This window comes from Crocuta crocuta, unplaced genomic scaffold (assembly GCF_008692635.1).
Source record: "Crocuta crocuta isolate KB4526 unplaced genomic scaffold, BGI_CrCroc_1.0 scaffold189, whole genome shotgun sequence".
Classification (NCBI taxonomy): Eukaryota; Metazoa; Chordata; class Mammalia; order Carnivora; family Hyaenidae; genus Crocuta; species Crocuta crocuta.
In genome coordinates, this window is record NW_027551564.1 from 2376743 (window position 1) to 2389975 (window position 13233).

Consider the following 13233-nt stretch of genomic DNA (forward strand, 5'->3'; position numbering starts at 1 on the left):
AGACAACTCTGTCATGCAGAAAAATTCCAAATAATCCACTGAGACGCTCTGCCTTCAAGGAGTTGGAACACAACCGCCCACTCCTGAGTGTGGGCTGTGCACAGTGACTTCGTTCCAAAGAGGCTGGCATGGAACGGTAAGCATCACTGCACAATGAAGAACCGAATAAACACAACTGCAGGCAAGTGGTCAAGGTCAATATCAAGGGATAAGTCATGCTGATAGCATGTACCGTGCCTTTGATGTGATGAGAATGGCACTTTACCTCCAGTCTTCCTCCCCAAAACCCATAACCCCAACCCAATTGTAAGGCACTGGACAAACCCCAACGGAGGGGCGCTCTACAAACACCGGACCAGTGCTCCTCAAGACCTTCCGGGTCATCAAAGACAAGGAAACCCTGAGAAACTATCACAGCCTAAGGATGCCTAAGGAGACACAATGACTAAATGCGATGTGATAACCCAGACAGAATGCTGGAACAGAAAAGGGACAGTAGGTGAAAACTAAGGAAATCTGAATAAATTATGGATTTGAATGAAAACATACTAATATTGTGCATTAACTGTAACAAAGCATACTACTGTAAGATGTTAATAACAGAGAAACTGCACCGGGCATATGGGACTGCTCTGTAGTATCTTCTCACTTTTTCTGTAAATCTAAAACTGTTCAAAAATTAAAAGTTTATGTAACTAAAATATCAGGCTCCATGATCCAACTCTCACATGCTTCCATAAGAGCACACAGTTCTACCTGTTAGTAAGCAGGCATTTTCTTGGTCTAGAATTCAATCAACATCTAGTTCCCTTGGTGAGAGAGCACTAGATTCTGAGAATGCAAGCACCATGTCAGCTTTTGCTGGGTATTTGACCCCCTAGCGCATTGTACACCATCTGGCACACAGTAGGTACTCAATAAATATTTGAGGAATGAAAGAAACCAGGTTCAAGGGCGTTTAGAACTAGTTTGTCTAAACATATTAGATTCAAACACTCAATGGTAGGCCAGAAAAAAAGCTAAAAACTATTTAAGGCATCAAAATAAGAAAATAAGATCCCAGACCCTATTTCAGTTGGTAAAGTGTTAATTCCAACGGCGGTGGTAAACATGGTCATTTAAGAAAAAAGCAGAAACTACAGAAGGCTACACATGTGATCTAGAACTCACTTAGAGTCAGTGAACTCTAAGATACAAGGTGGTGTCACATTAAGAGCCAGTGTTATCAGTGTGTACTCACAGAAAAGCATTTGGAGCCCACACGTTATTCTTTCACCCCCGTGGCTTCTTGGCTTACTCCAAATACTGTGGACAGTTTGAGATTCCCTACAGAAACAAGACAAAACAATAAAATGATTACAGAATAAACAACAGCCCATGAGGAAAGGTTTCAAAGTTAAGGAAATTGAGCTAGAAAAGGGAAGAGCTGTTAAGTGACTTGATAATAATTATTTAATATAAAACAGGTTTTTGTAAGGAGAGACCTGACCACTTCTGTGGCTTGACAGAAAACCAGACAAGAGAGAAATGAGCTTGAACTGCCATGAGCTTTTATCATCAGAAATTTCCTCTTTTATATCCTGGACAGCTTTAAAATTAGAATGGTCCACCATCTGGTCAACATGGCCTACTAAGAATGGTGGTCCTTATGGAAGTCTTTCATACCCTTGTCGAGCCGTGAGTCTATCATCTGACTCAGGCTTCATTCTTCACATGAATAAAATGGCTACAATGCCTTCTTCCATCACCAGACCACAATCTTTATGTGGGCAGAAACCACTTCTGTTTGGTTCCCCTCTCCTTATCGCCTAACTTTATTCCCTGGCAGTGAGTGTTCAATAAATACTCACGGAAAAAAACAAGTTAACAGGTCAATCAACCTTGAATAATGAAAGAAAAGCCTAGAGAAGGGCATTAACACAGTCTCTGACACATTACAAGCTCTGTGGCAAATGTATTTTTTAAAGATGGCCACATTTAACATGACCCCCCACCCCCAAAATGTTCTTCTCACCAAGTGAGACTGACACACATCCGCTAGGGTCTGTTTCCTTTTCTTGAATCTAGGCATACCTTGCAACTGTTGCAAAAGTTGCAAAAGTTATGCTGTTTAACTTCTGAGTCATACAAGGAAATATATGGCTTCTGCTTCTCTTTCTTTCTCTCTTTTAGGATGCTTACCCTTGAAGCCCAGCCACCATATTGGGAAGAAGCTTAGGCCACATGGAGAACCCGGACATGTTCACACCAACATCAAGCACTAGACATGGGAGTGAATGAGACTCCAGATGATTCCAGCCCCCAGCCTTCAAGTCATCTGCCCATAGTCCCAGTCGTCATTAAGCCCTCTTTCCTGTGCTAACCCTGAATTTCTGACCCAGAAAAACTGTAAATAGTAATATATGATTATTAGTGTTTTAAACCACTAAGTCTGGGATAACTTATTACACAGCAATAGATAACTAATGTTATCTATTACTTACTTACTAAATGTTAGTTTAACTGCTGTAATTGATTTGAAGATCCCTAGTTCAACTGCACAAATTTCCTGAATACCTACTCCTATGTGTCTGGCACAGCATTAGGCTCTAGGAACATACACTTTTAAGACCTGGCCCCTCCCTTCCATCAGCTTCCTGTAAGGGGATTAAACACAAAGTAAAAAGTTCATTTCAGAATACTGTGATATATCTTATATTATCATATATAATATTCATCTTACACTAGTAGGTCCTTCCTGGCTGAAACTGGTATCCTAAATCAGGGAGCAATTCCCCTGTCCCTGTGGGCCCCTATTTACTTGAACTGATTGGCATGTGGTCTCCAGGCTTACCCAGGGAGGTTAGGGACCGGAAATGTTGGCTAAAGGAGGCAGAAGTTATGTTTCCAGTGCACTGAAGCTCAGGAGAAGGGAAGAGATACAGAATGGGGGCTGGTATGTGCCACACAGCCCAGGCCTGATTCTGAGGTTCTCTGAGAGAGTCTGAGGAGCCTGAAATGAAGTCCTCCATTAGAAACAACCTCAGGCTGCACGTTGCCCCAGTTCCAGGAAAAGCCTCAGCTGAAGCCACCCTCGGACCGCCCTCCGATCTGCCAATCAAAAGAAATGTGTAACATTCCTGTAGTCTTGGAGAGGAGTCAGGGTGGGGAGCTGCAGGTAGTCACTTTGTACAAACTTGCCAATTAATCACTGCTTGCATAAGCCCCACGTAGATTCTCTGAGCCCACCTCAAAACTGGTCATTTTAAAAGACTCTCAAAGGTCATGATTGGGTCCCGCCAAAAGTAACGGACGCCTCGCAGATACTGAATGGTCAAAACGGTTACTATGCTGTTACTATGGGCATTGTACAATTATGATTGGTGCTTATGTAATGATGCAAAACGTACAATGTGTGCACGGTAACACCCCCGCCCTTCCCCCATAGAAACCCTGCTCGCCACTGTTCAGGGCTTCACTTTGCTGCTGCTGGGACAGTAGACGGGTGAGCCCCTGCTCGAGCTTGTAATAAAGACCCTTTTGTACCTGCATCCGTGCCCGCTCCTTGGTGGTCTCTGGGGACTCGCGACTCAGGCATAACAAGGCGTACACTGAGAAGTACAAAGAGTTAAGTTCCTGAAAGATCTTGCAAGACCTTCAGCTCACGCAAGACTGTGGGAGGGCCCAGGGATAAAGGCCCAGTGCGTTAGACTCCAAGTGTTCTGTTATCACTGAATTAGTACGAAGTCTATTTTTTTTTTAATATTTACTTTAAGAGAGAGATTGAGCGCAAGCTGGGGAGGGCCAGAGCAAGAAGAGAGAGAATCCCAAGCAGGCGCCACACTGTCAGTGCAGAGCCGCACATGGGGCTCCAACACATAACCCGGAGACCATGACCTGAGCCAAAACCAATCGGACGCTTAAGCAACTGAGCCACCCAGGCGACCCTATGGTTGGTTTTTTTTCTTGTTTTGTGGTAAAATAGACCTAACATAAAATTTACCATTTTAGCCATTCTTTTTTTTTTAATGTTTTTAATGTGTTTTATTTATTTCCGAGAGAGAGAGAGAGAGAGAGAGAGAGAGCGTGAGCAGGGGAGGGTCAGAGAGAGAGAGGAAGATACAGAATCCAAAGCAGGCTCCAGGCTCTGAGCTAAATGTCAGCACAGAGCCCGACGCCGGGCTCGAACCCACGAACCATGAGATCATGACCTGAGCCAAAGTCGGACACTTAACCGACTGAGCCACGCAGGCGTCCCCCATTTTAGCCATTCTTAGGTGTACAGCTCAATGGCATGAAGTACATTCACAGTGATGGGCAATGATCGGCACCATCCATCTCCGGAACTTTTTCATCAGCCCAAACCGAAACCGCGCACCCATTAAGCAGTAACTGCCCATGCCCTCCCTGACCCCCACCCCCAGCCCCTGGTCTCTCTTATTCTACTTCCTGCCTCCACCTACGACTATTGCAGGATGGGGGGCTTCCGCGCAGAAAGTTGAAATCGGCCTAGGGGAGGGAGGGGAAGGAGACATGGAAAACCTCCAGGCGGCTGGGCGGCAGTTTTACAGTGAGCAACGGGGCTTACTTACGAGGCTTGTCTTCGGCGGTGGTGAGGCCTGCGCGTCTCCGCCTCCAGCATCTCACGCGTTTATACAGGCCTTAACGGGGTTCCGCCGCGTGTATCTTCTAGACCGGCTAAGCAACACATTGCGCTGTCAGGGCTGTGCCCTTGAAAAGCGTCCCCTTCCCCCTCCCCACCCCCCGCCGTGGAAGTGGTGGGCGGAAGGAACATTCCAGGGACAGTGGAGGGGTGGGGAACTTGATTACCAATCCAGCTCTGGGTCAACTAGCGGCCGGGGCCTCTGGGTGACCCCCTCTTCCGCCACGGCCGCCCTCGGACCCGCCTTTCCACTTACCCGCCCCTCCCCCCTCCCGGAAGTGTGTTCTGAGCCGTCAGCAAGGGGGGTTATTGGCATGGAGGCGGCTCGCGGCTATTTGGTTGCCCCGGAGGCAGGTACCTCAGTAACAGTTTAGTATCTGCGAGAGAGATCACGGATTAAGACCACAATTCACAAAGTAAGTACTAATTTTTTCCCATTAAGAGCCTCATGATCTGAATTCTGATTTAGGCTGGGGCTTGGATCGCTCAGGACGTTACTCGCGTCTTCGTGTAACTTAATAAAGATGACGCCTTAGTATGTGTGAACACACAGTATTCTGTTTGGGTCTCGGCGCAGGTTCCTCCTTGCCAGACAGAATGTAATAATGTCCAGGTCCATCTTATTCTGGGGGACACGTTTTCTCATTAGGCACATTTCAGTGTCCAGGGGCGCGTGGAGTGTAGAGCCTGCTAGGGATTCTCTCTCCGTCTCTGTCTGCCCCTCCCCTGCTCGCACGCTTTCTCTCTCTCAAAATAAATAAATAAAACATTTTTAAAATAATGAAAATAATAAAAATTAAAAATAAACCATTTCATTTAAAATGTTTAATTTACGGATGAGCAGTAACATCCAGAAGGTCCCGGTTGCGCTATGGGAGCTATCTTTTTCTGTAACACAGCGATTAAAAATGTTCATCCACACACCACTTAGGATGATTACCATATGTAAGCGTCCTATAATTTGGAAAACTGTGTTCTGTAAATGAGAAGATTAAAAGCACCTGCTCAGCCTTAGCAAGCTGTCCTGCAGCCATAGCCCCGAGATGCCACCACCTGGAATATTACCTCTGTCTCCCATTTTCCTAAGAGGAAACTCCATCCGGCAGGAATCTCCCCTCCCCAGCACCCTGACCTCTTCCTGCTCTTCTGGCGCCCATGTCTCCCTGCTCGGACTTGGTTGTAGGCCCCTGCTCAAGTCTCTAGGCTCTTCCCCCATTACACACTACCCCTGATTGTGCTCTGCCACACAAAATTCCTTAGTTTTGTCATACCTTGTTTTCTCTCACATTCTTACCATTGCTCAGGATCTTTTTCTCTGTCTACAATTCTTTTTCTCTACTTTCTCTCTCCACGTTAAAAAAAAAACAAAAACAAAAACAAAAAACCTGCTGGTGCCTGGGTGGCTCAGTTGGTTGAGCACCAGCTTCAGCTCAGGTCATGAGCTCCCGGCTAGTGGGTTTGAGTCCTGAGTTGGGCTCTGTGCTGACAGCTCAGAGCTTAGAGCCTGCTTGGGATTCTGTGTCTCCCTCTCACTCTGTCCCTCCCCCACTTTCTCTCTCTCTCTCTAAAATAAACATTCAAAAAAAATTTTAATAAAAAAACTAAAAAGCAAAACAGCAACTTATGGATCTAACAGAAGAGATTTATTTCTCTTTATGATAAAATCTCCAATTTTAAATGGACACAGCATGTGGACAAGGTGTATAATTTTGCTCAATGTTACAAAATTCCTCATTCCCAGCTACCACTCATAAAACTCTATTATAAATTTGTTTATATTATTTCCATTCTTTACTCTTGTATCAAAATGCCTTGTAGAAAAATTAACAATAGAACTCCCCTATGACCCAGCAATAGCACTGCTAAGAATTTACCCAAGGGATACAGGAGTGCTGATGCATAGGAGCACATGTACCCCAATGTTCATAGCAGCACTCTCAACAATCGCCAAAACATGGAAAGAGTAAGTGTCCATCAGCTGATGAATGGATCAAGATGTGGTATATTTATACAATGGAATACTACATGGCAATGAGAAAAATGGAATCTGGCCATGTGTAGCAACATGGACGGACCTTGAGGGTGTTATGCTGAGCGAAATAAGTCAGGCAGAGAAGGACAGATACCATATGTTTGCAGGTGTAGGTGGATTAGGAGGAACCTAACGGAGGACCATGGGGGAGAAGAAAGAAAAATAGTTGAGGAAAGGGAGGGAGGCAAACCATGAGAGACTCTTGAATGCTGAGAACAAACTGAGGGCTGATGGGGGTGGGGGAGAAGGAAAGGGGGGTGATGAGCATGGAGGAGAGCACTTGTTGGAATGAGCACTGGGTATTACATGGAAACCAACCTGACAATAAACTATTTAAGAAAAAAAATTAATTAAATTAACATAGCAAAAAAAATGCCTTGTGGATTTATAAAATTGGCAATAAAACTCTCAAGCCCAAAAGCTCAGTTCTGAATAAAATGTAAAGGAAATGTGTCAAAAATGTCTTTTGCCACAGTATAAAGTCACTTTCAGTAGACATAACTTCTATGTTTACATGTACCACAAATCAAATATTTAAACCATATCTTGCTACCAAAGTTCTAACTTAATCAAGAGATGTAGGACAATATAAATATCTAGAAAATTTATTATACTTAATATAATGATCTTTTTGGTTATCAGTGAATAATTGTAGATTTACTATATCTAATATAATGTCTTTAATTTGTGAAAATTGTTTAACCAATGTAATCTCTCCTAGAAGACTTCAAATGGATGAGTCTTGGCAACCATGTTCTTGTTAAAGACAATATTAGTGCCCCCCCCAAAAAAGTGAAAATCTAAACTCAAAGCTGATTTTTAAAATAATGTGACAATGTTTATAGGAAGATACTCCTTTATAAAAACCTAAGCCTCAAGTATCTTATTAAATTCCTTCTTAAGTTTTATTTTCCTAAGTCACAAGGAATAGGAAATTTAGTCTACTACCACAGTTTACAAATCCAATAGAATGCCAGCAACCCTCTATTCCAACAGTAGAGCCCCAGAACTAAGAGGGTCTTTCAGCTCATAGACCCTGGATTCCACTGTGTCTTAGATGGTGGCTGTTGAAATAAGGCACATCTCAAAGACTGGCTTTTCAGAACACACCTATAAAAATATTAGTTTTTATTTTGTTCATAGTTACTCTTGAAAACTGTGAAGATAGCAGTTTGTTAGGAAATAACATATTTAATGCTCTAAGTTTCTCAATCTAATGATTTTTTTTTTTTTGGTTTTTCTTACATCATTTGTTCATCTTTTGTTTATGTTCCATTATTTCATCCCCACTGTCATCCTGTGAGGAGGCAGGGTTGAGTTCATGTGTTCTAGTTACTACCATTCTTTATGGACTGCAAGTTATACATGTCCCTGCATACTATTCAATATGTAATTTCTAAGAACACTATTTGCAAAGTAAAGAGAATTTTGTCAAGTGACCAGTTAGGACACTTGTAAATGCAGGAATATTTTAACTTAGAAAGCAGAGTTACGTTGACTCTATGAGAAGGGTAAGGCCTCCTACTTGGATCTGAGGTTGCCTGATCAGATCCTGGGTCAAGGCAACTCACCAACTTTCTGTTCATGTCTGTACAGAAGTCCGACTGCATTTACTGTTGTAGCTGCACATGTCCGAGGCTAAAATTTCTTCTACTTTTATTGCTTTTTGCCTCCCCTTTTGTTTTTGGGTTTCCCTAGACACTCCTTCTCATGTAGAATCCGAGGCTTACAGATAAGCCTGTTGTAATCCCCAGTTATTACACAGGAGCACAGTCTGTGTGGTAGTAACGTGGGGAGACGGGAAGTGTTCTATTAGTCCTGTGACCAGGTCCCAACCTTCTGGTGAGCCTGTGCTCCTGGGATGTGATCTTCAAACGTGCTCCTCAACTTTAGATGAAACAGGAAGGCATGAGGGGCAGTAGTTGGGTGTCTTTCTTCTCCCACATGGAAGGCTACAGGCAGGTATAGCGGGGTGTTTCCCTGCCCCTAAATCAGGGAAATTCTGGTAAATAATGTCTCCAGCGGGCAGGATTTTGTGAAAAGAAGAGAAGGCTTGGGCAGATTTCAAAGAGCCCCCACCCCTCCCTGCCACCAGACATACTAGATTTTTCTTTGATCTTCACCCTGAGGACTTGGTGAGGCACTGGGAGGTAAAACCAACAAAAGTAGGGCAGACCCTGAAGACTGAACTGCCTAGAGACTTTACCTCTCCAGCTCATCTGCACTGAGCCTCCAGCAACTCATCAATTAGTGTAAGTTTTTCTACCCTGGGACTGCCTTCTGCTCCCATCAAACCGTGATTCTCTGCATTCACGTATCTCTTTAATACTTGAGGCAACGTCTGGCCTTGCCACCTGCATCCTCTGAGGAATCTGAGTGTGGTTCTTGATTTTCAGCTTTTCCTTATTGTAAGGACAAGAGGGAGATGCAAGCTCTTTACATGTCTCATGAGAAATAGGCAGCCCACAGTTTCCCTCCACAGACTTTGACATTTCATAAATAAAACTTTGTACGTAAGACATTTATTTGCAGTCTCTTCCCTTCTACCTAAAGAGTACACTTCCGGTCTCCAAGGGAAAAGGGAGGGGAGGCAAAATGGAAAGTAATGGTGGGGCCAGGGATGAGAGGTTTCCTGCAATGAGCAGATACCATGGGACAGAGCAGGACTCCAAAGAACAGACCTATGCAGAAGGGTGTGGGGGCCGGTTAGTGCTCTCCAAAACTCGGTGTTAATTTTTTAAATAACATTTTACAGAATAGACAGGAATAAGCCATAAAAGAGTATTCTGGAATCTTAATTCCACCTTCAAGCAGCCCTCATATTTTCTTATCAGGAAGCACATATGAATATTGTCTAGAACAGGTTTAAAACTCTGTCAAGAACAGTTTCACCAAAACAGACACGTTTTCAGAAATCCTCTTATCAAACAATGTAGGGAAGAAGCATTTTTAGAGACAGATTTTCCTTAGTGTTAAAAGCATCCAACCCACGATGAGAAGCTTAACAATTATAATACTAGATGTCCAGTGACCTAGCTTCAAAATGTATACAAACAAAAAATCGACAGAATTACTACAGCCGGGTCACAGAGGAAGCCCCAGGCTGCTTCATATTTTTGAGAGAAATACAGCACCATTTATCGGACAAGAAACAAACAGCTTATTCGAAATAGTTTCACAACATTAACATGAGATCACACTGTATTTGTTTCCAGAACACCATATCTTGCGAAGCTGTGTTGTCAGTGATTGCCGTGATAAAAAATAAGCAAGCATGACTTGGAAACATCAATTTAGAACAGGAAACAAGGATGGTGGTGTCTAATCTGATTCCAAGGCTCGAGAAGTTCTGTAATACCCAACAGGTGCATACATGCCATTAGTAAGTAATTGTGGTGATCTAACTTAGGATGAAAAAACAAAATCATTTTTCTCTTAAAAAAACAAAAGACTCCAGGAACAAGGGCTAAGTTTTTCAGGGTTGCCTCAACAACCTTTGTGAGCTGATTTCAGAAAGAACCCTTTGTTTGGTGTATGTGATACACGTTTAACGTGAGCTGTGTATTCAGTCAGGAAAATAGAGGCCAGCATCGCAAGCAAGACCTGATTTCACCCAGATCATTGGAGTAAGGCCTTGTTGCCTACATTGTTTCTAAGTAGGAGTCTAGACTCTTTTGGTTTTAAGGACTAGAAATCAATCTAGTTAACCAATCTAGTTAACTTAAGCAAAACCGATGGAAAGATGATATTAGAAAAGCTGATGAAATCCAAGGATTGCTGAAAACCAAGCTTTCAGGATCCACTTAGGGCTGCTCTGGGAACCTTACCACAGGAGTTTCCAGTGTCTCAGTTACCAAAACTCCTAGCCTCTGTTTTTAAGTTCTGAATTTCAGGAACAAAGAATCTGATTGGCCCAGCCTGGGTCAGTTGCATACCTGTGGACAGTTAGCTATGTCCATGAGACTGCAGAAGCACCATAGCTGGGGGGTACCTGGGTGGCTCAGTCATTGAGCCTCTGACTCTTAATTTCGGCTCAGGTCACGATCTCACTGTTGCATGGTTTCGAGCCCCAAGCCGGGCTCCGTGTCAACAGTGTGGAGCCTGCTTGGGATTCTCCCTCTCCCTCTGCCCCTTCTCTGCTTGCACTCTCTCTATTTCAAAATTAATCAGTAAAAAAAAAAAAAAGAACCATCATAGCTGGAAGAGCACCTCCTCGTTCAAAGCTGAAAGCTCTTCTCAAAGAACCGGATAGAGAATCCCCTTAATAGTGACCCAGTATTCAGAATACACCTATTTCCGCAAAGAGAGAAAAAGCAAAGTTCTAACCTGAATCAAAGTCCTCATTTAAACTTAGTTTTGTGTTACAATATTTTTTTTCTCCACAAAGGATACCACTATAACAGCGCTGACACTTATGTCATAAGAACGCTGTGGAAACTGAGCAAGATCCCCTTCCAAATGCATTAAATTTTGATGGAATGAATTTGTATAATGAAAATCTCCCTCCAAGGGTTGATATTTAACCTTTTATATGTGAGTATTTTAAGATGCTTCATTTTATTTGGATGTGCCAGGTTCTGAGATAAATTTTTGACAAGGTCTTTGTACTAATAACTATGTAAAGACATTGAATCTCATAGCCTGCAAGTACAGGTAGGCAAAAAACAGTTTTCTATAACTAGACTTATTTTCTTTCTTGAGCCCTCTTTTCACTGATGACATACAAGTAATGCTATCAAGCAGAATTTCCTTGGCCAATTCAGAATGCTCTTCCCATCCCCTTTCTATTTCTCCAATGCTGTATCCGAGATACAGAAAGACCTATAACCTCCAGGCATAGGCAGCAGGTGTGCCTCGGGGCCCGGCTGTCATCTGCCCATGCTGGCATTTCCTGCGTGTCCTCATTCTCACTGGCCTCTAGTGCAGGACGGCTATAGTCCATAGTCCCATGGCCAGCATCCCATCTGGTCCACAGTCTCAGCTCCTTGGCAGGTCTGCATCACTCTCGTCCTGACTGTGGGGTTCCAGCTGTTCAACAGTCCTCTCTGCCTGTCTCTGTGTCCATCTTAGAGTCAGGGTAAGGCTTTAGATGCTCTCCTTGCCACTTTGCCTAGACATCATGACCCACGCTGTCATGTAGGAGAAATCTGGAACCTCGCCCCTCGCCCAGTTCCCACCAAGGAAACAAAGAGTTGCAGCGCACTCCTACATGGAGTCCTTCATTCCCTCTTTTCATCCCCTAATCGTGGCTTTCTGGTCCGCTCTCTTCTTCCCCCGGACTGCAGTAACCTTGTCAAGTCCTGGAAGGAGGGCTACCTGGATCTCTGTAATCACCCCCTTTACCTCCTGTTTGTGGCAGAGGATTAGGTATACTTTCGACCTATAGAGTTCTGATTTTTGATGCTGATTTTCCTACAACTCAAAACACTTTTTCTCTCCAACTGCTATCCCTGCAATGAATGTCAAATGTGTTATTTGAGAACACGAAGCCGAACGTTGACTTTTTTTAGTCGAGCCCCTTACTTGTTAGTCCTTGCCTTGCTATTCTAATAACCAACCCCCCAGAAACGTTAGTATTACCTCCCTGCTGCCTGGCCGAGGAGCACATTAGGGGCCACAGGGGAGACCAAAAAAAGAAGTATAGATTAATATTGTAGGCTATTATCTCATTGCACTAAAATATTTTGCAATCATTTTTGATATTCATTTCAAAATAAGTATGACATTGGGGCGCCTGGGTGGCTTAGTCGGTTAAGCGTCCGACTTTCGCTTANGAAATAAAAACATTAAAAAAAAAAAAAAACCAAAATAAGTATGACATTTAAAATGTAAGGCATTTTCTGGGGCGCCTGGGTGGCTTAGTCGGTTAAGCGTCCGACTTTCGNTAAAAAAATAAAATGTAAGGCATTTTCCTTTAACTTACTATGAATAAGTGAAATAGAACATTTATGAATGACGTATCAATGAACAATGAACATAGTATTGAAAATCCTAATCCACCTTTATTTTTAGTTTAATTTTTACATATATTGAGGGACCTTTGTTAAACTAATAATGACATTAAATTAAAACATATCTTAGGGGTGCCTGGGTGGCTGTTAGTTAAGCATCTGACTTGATTTCCCCTCAGGTCAGGATCCCAGGGTCACGGGATCAAGTGCCACCTTGGGCTCCATGCTGACAGCACAGAGCCTCCTTGGGATTCTCTTTATCTCCCTCTCTCTCTGCCCCTCCCTCGCTTGCATTCCATCTCTCTCTCTCAAAATAAATAAAGTTTAAATTAAGACATTTCTTAAATATATTGCCAGTGGAATAAGTATATCCCATGAAAACCAAAAGTCTAAATCTGACCCGGCCAGTTAGCCCTGCCTGTATGGATATAGGTCAGAACAGCAAGGATACTGTGGACATCAGCCATGGCTGTGGCTCTTTCCATGGAAGGAGCATTTGCAGTTTGCCTTGGGAGCTGGACATCCTGATTTGCGTGGGACCAGCCCTACCCAGGCTGCCTGAGGCCAGCATCTCAAGTCAGCACCTCAGTGAAGTGTAATGAGTCCCT

General features: G+C 43.3%; 2 long non-coding RNA genes across 11 annotated transcripts in view; one reads left to right on the plus strand and one right to left on the minus strand.

Moving 5' to 3' along the window:
- LOC144219959 (uncharacterized) overlaps positions 1-4902 on the minus strand; it is a 131646-nt gene extending 126744 nt beyond the window's left edge. For 2 of the 9 annotated variants that reach the window (XR_013331557.1, XR_013331553.1), the window contains exons 1-3: positions 4810-4899; positions 4572-4677; positions 1241-1326 (exon numbers count right to left, since the gene is read on the minus strand). This is a non-coding gene — a long non-coding RNA (uncharacterized LOC144219959). Of the gene's footprint in view, positions 1-1240; positions 1327-2181; positions 2239-3228; positions 3292-3525; positions 3591-4571; positions 4678-4809 lie in introns of those variants that run through there. The other 7 variants (XR_013331550.1, XR_013331552.1, XR_013331554.1 and 4 more) reach the window with 6 other exon arrangements.
- A 31-nt stretch (positions 4903-4933) lies between these two features.
- Positions 4934-13233, plus strand: part of LOC144219961 (uncharacterized) — a 73361-nt gene continuing 65061 nt past the window's right edge. Inside the window, exon 1 of one of the 2 annotated variants that reach the window (XR_013331559.1) lies at positions 4934-5058. This is a non-coding gene — a long non-coding RNA (uncharacterized LOC144219961). The remainder of the gene's footprint in view (positions 5059-13233) is intronic. The other variant, XR_013331560.1, reaches the window with a different exon arrangement.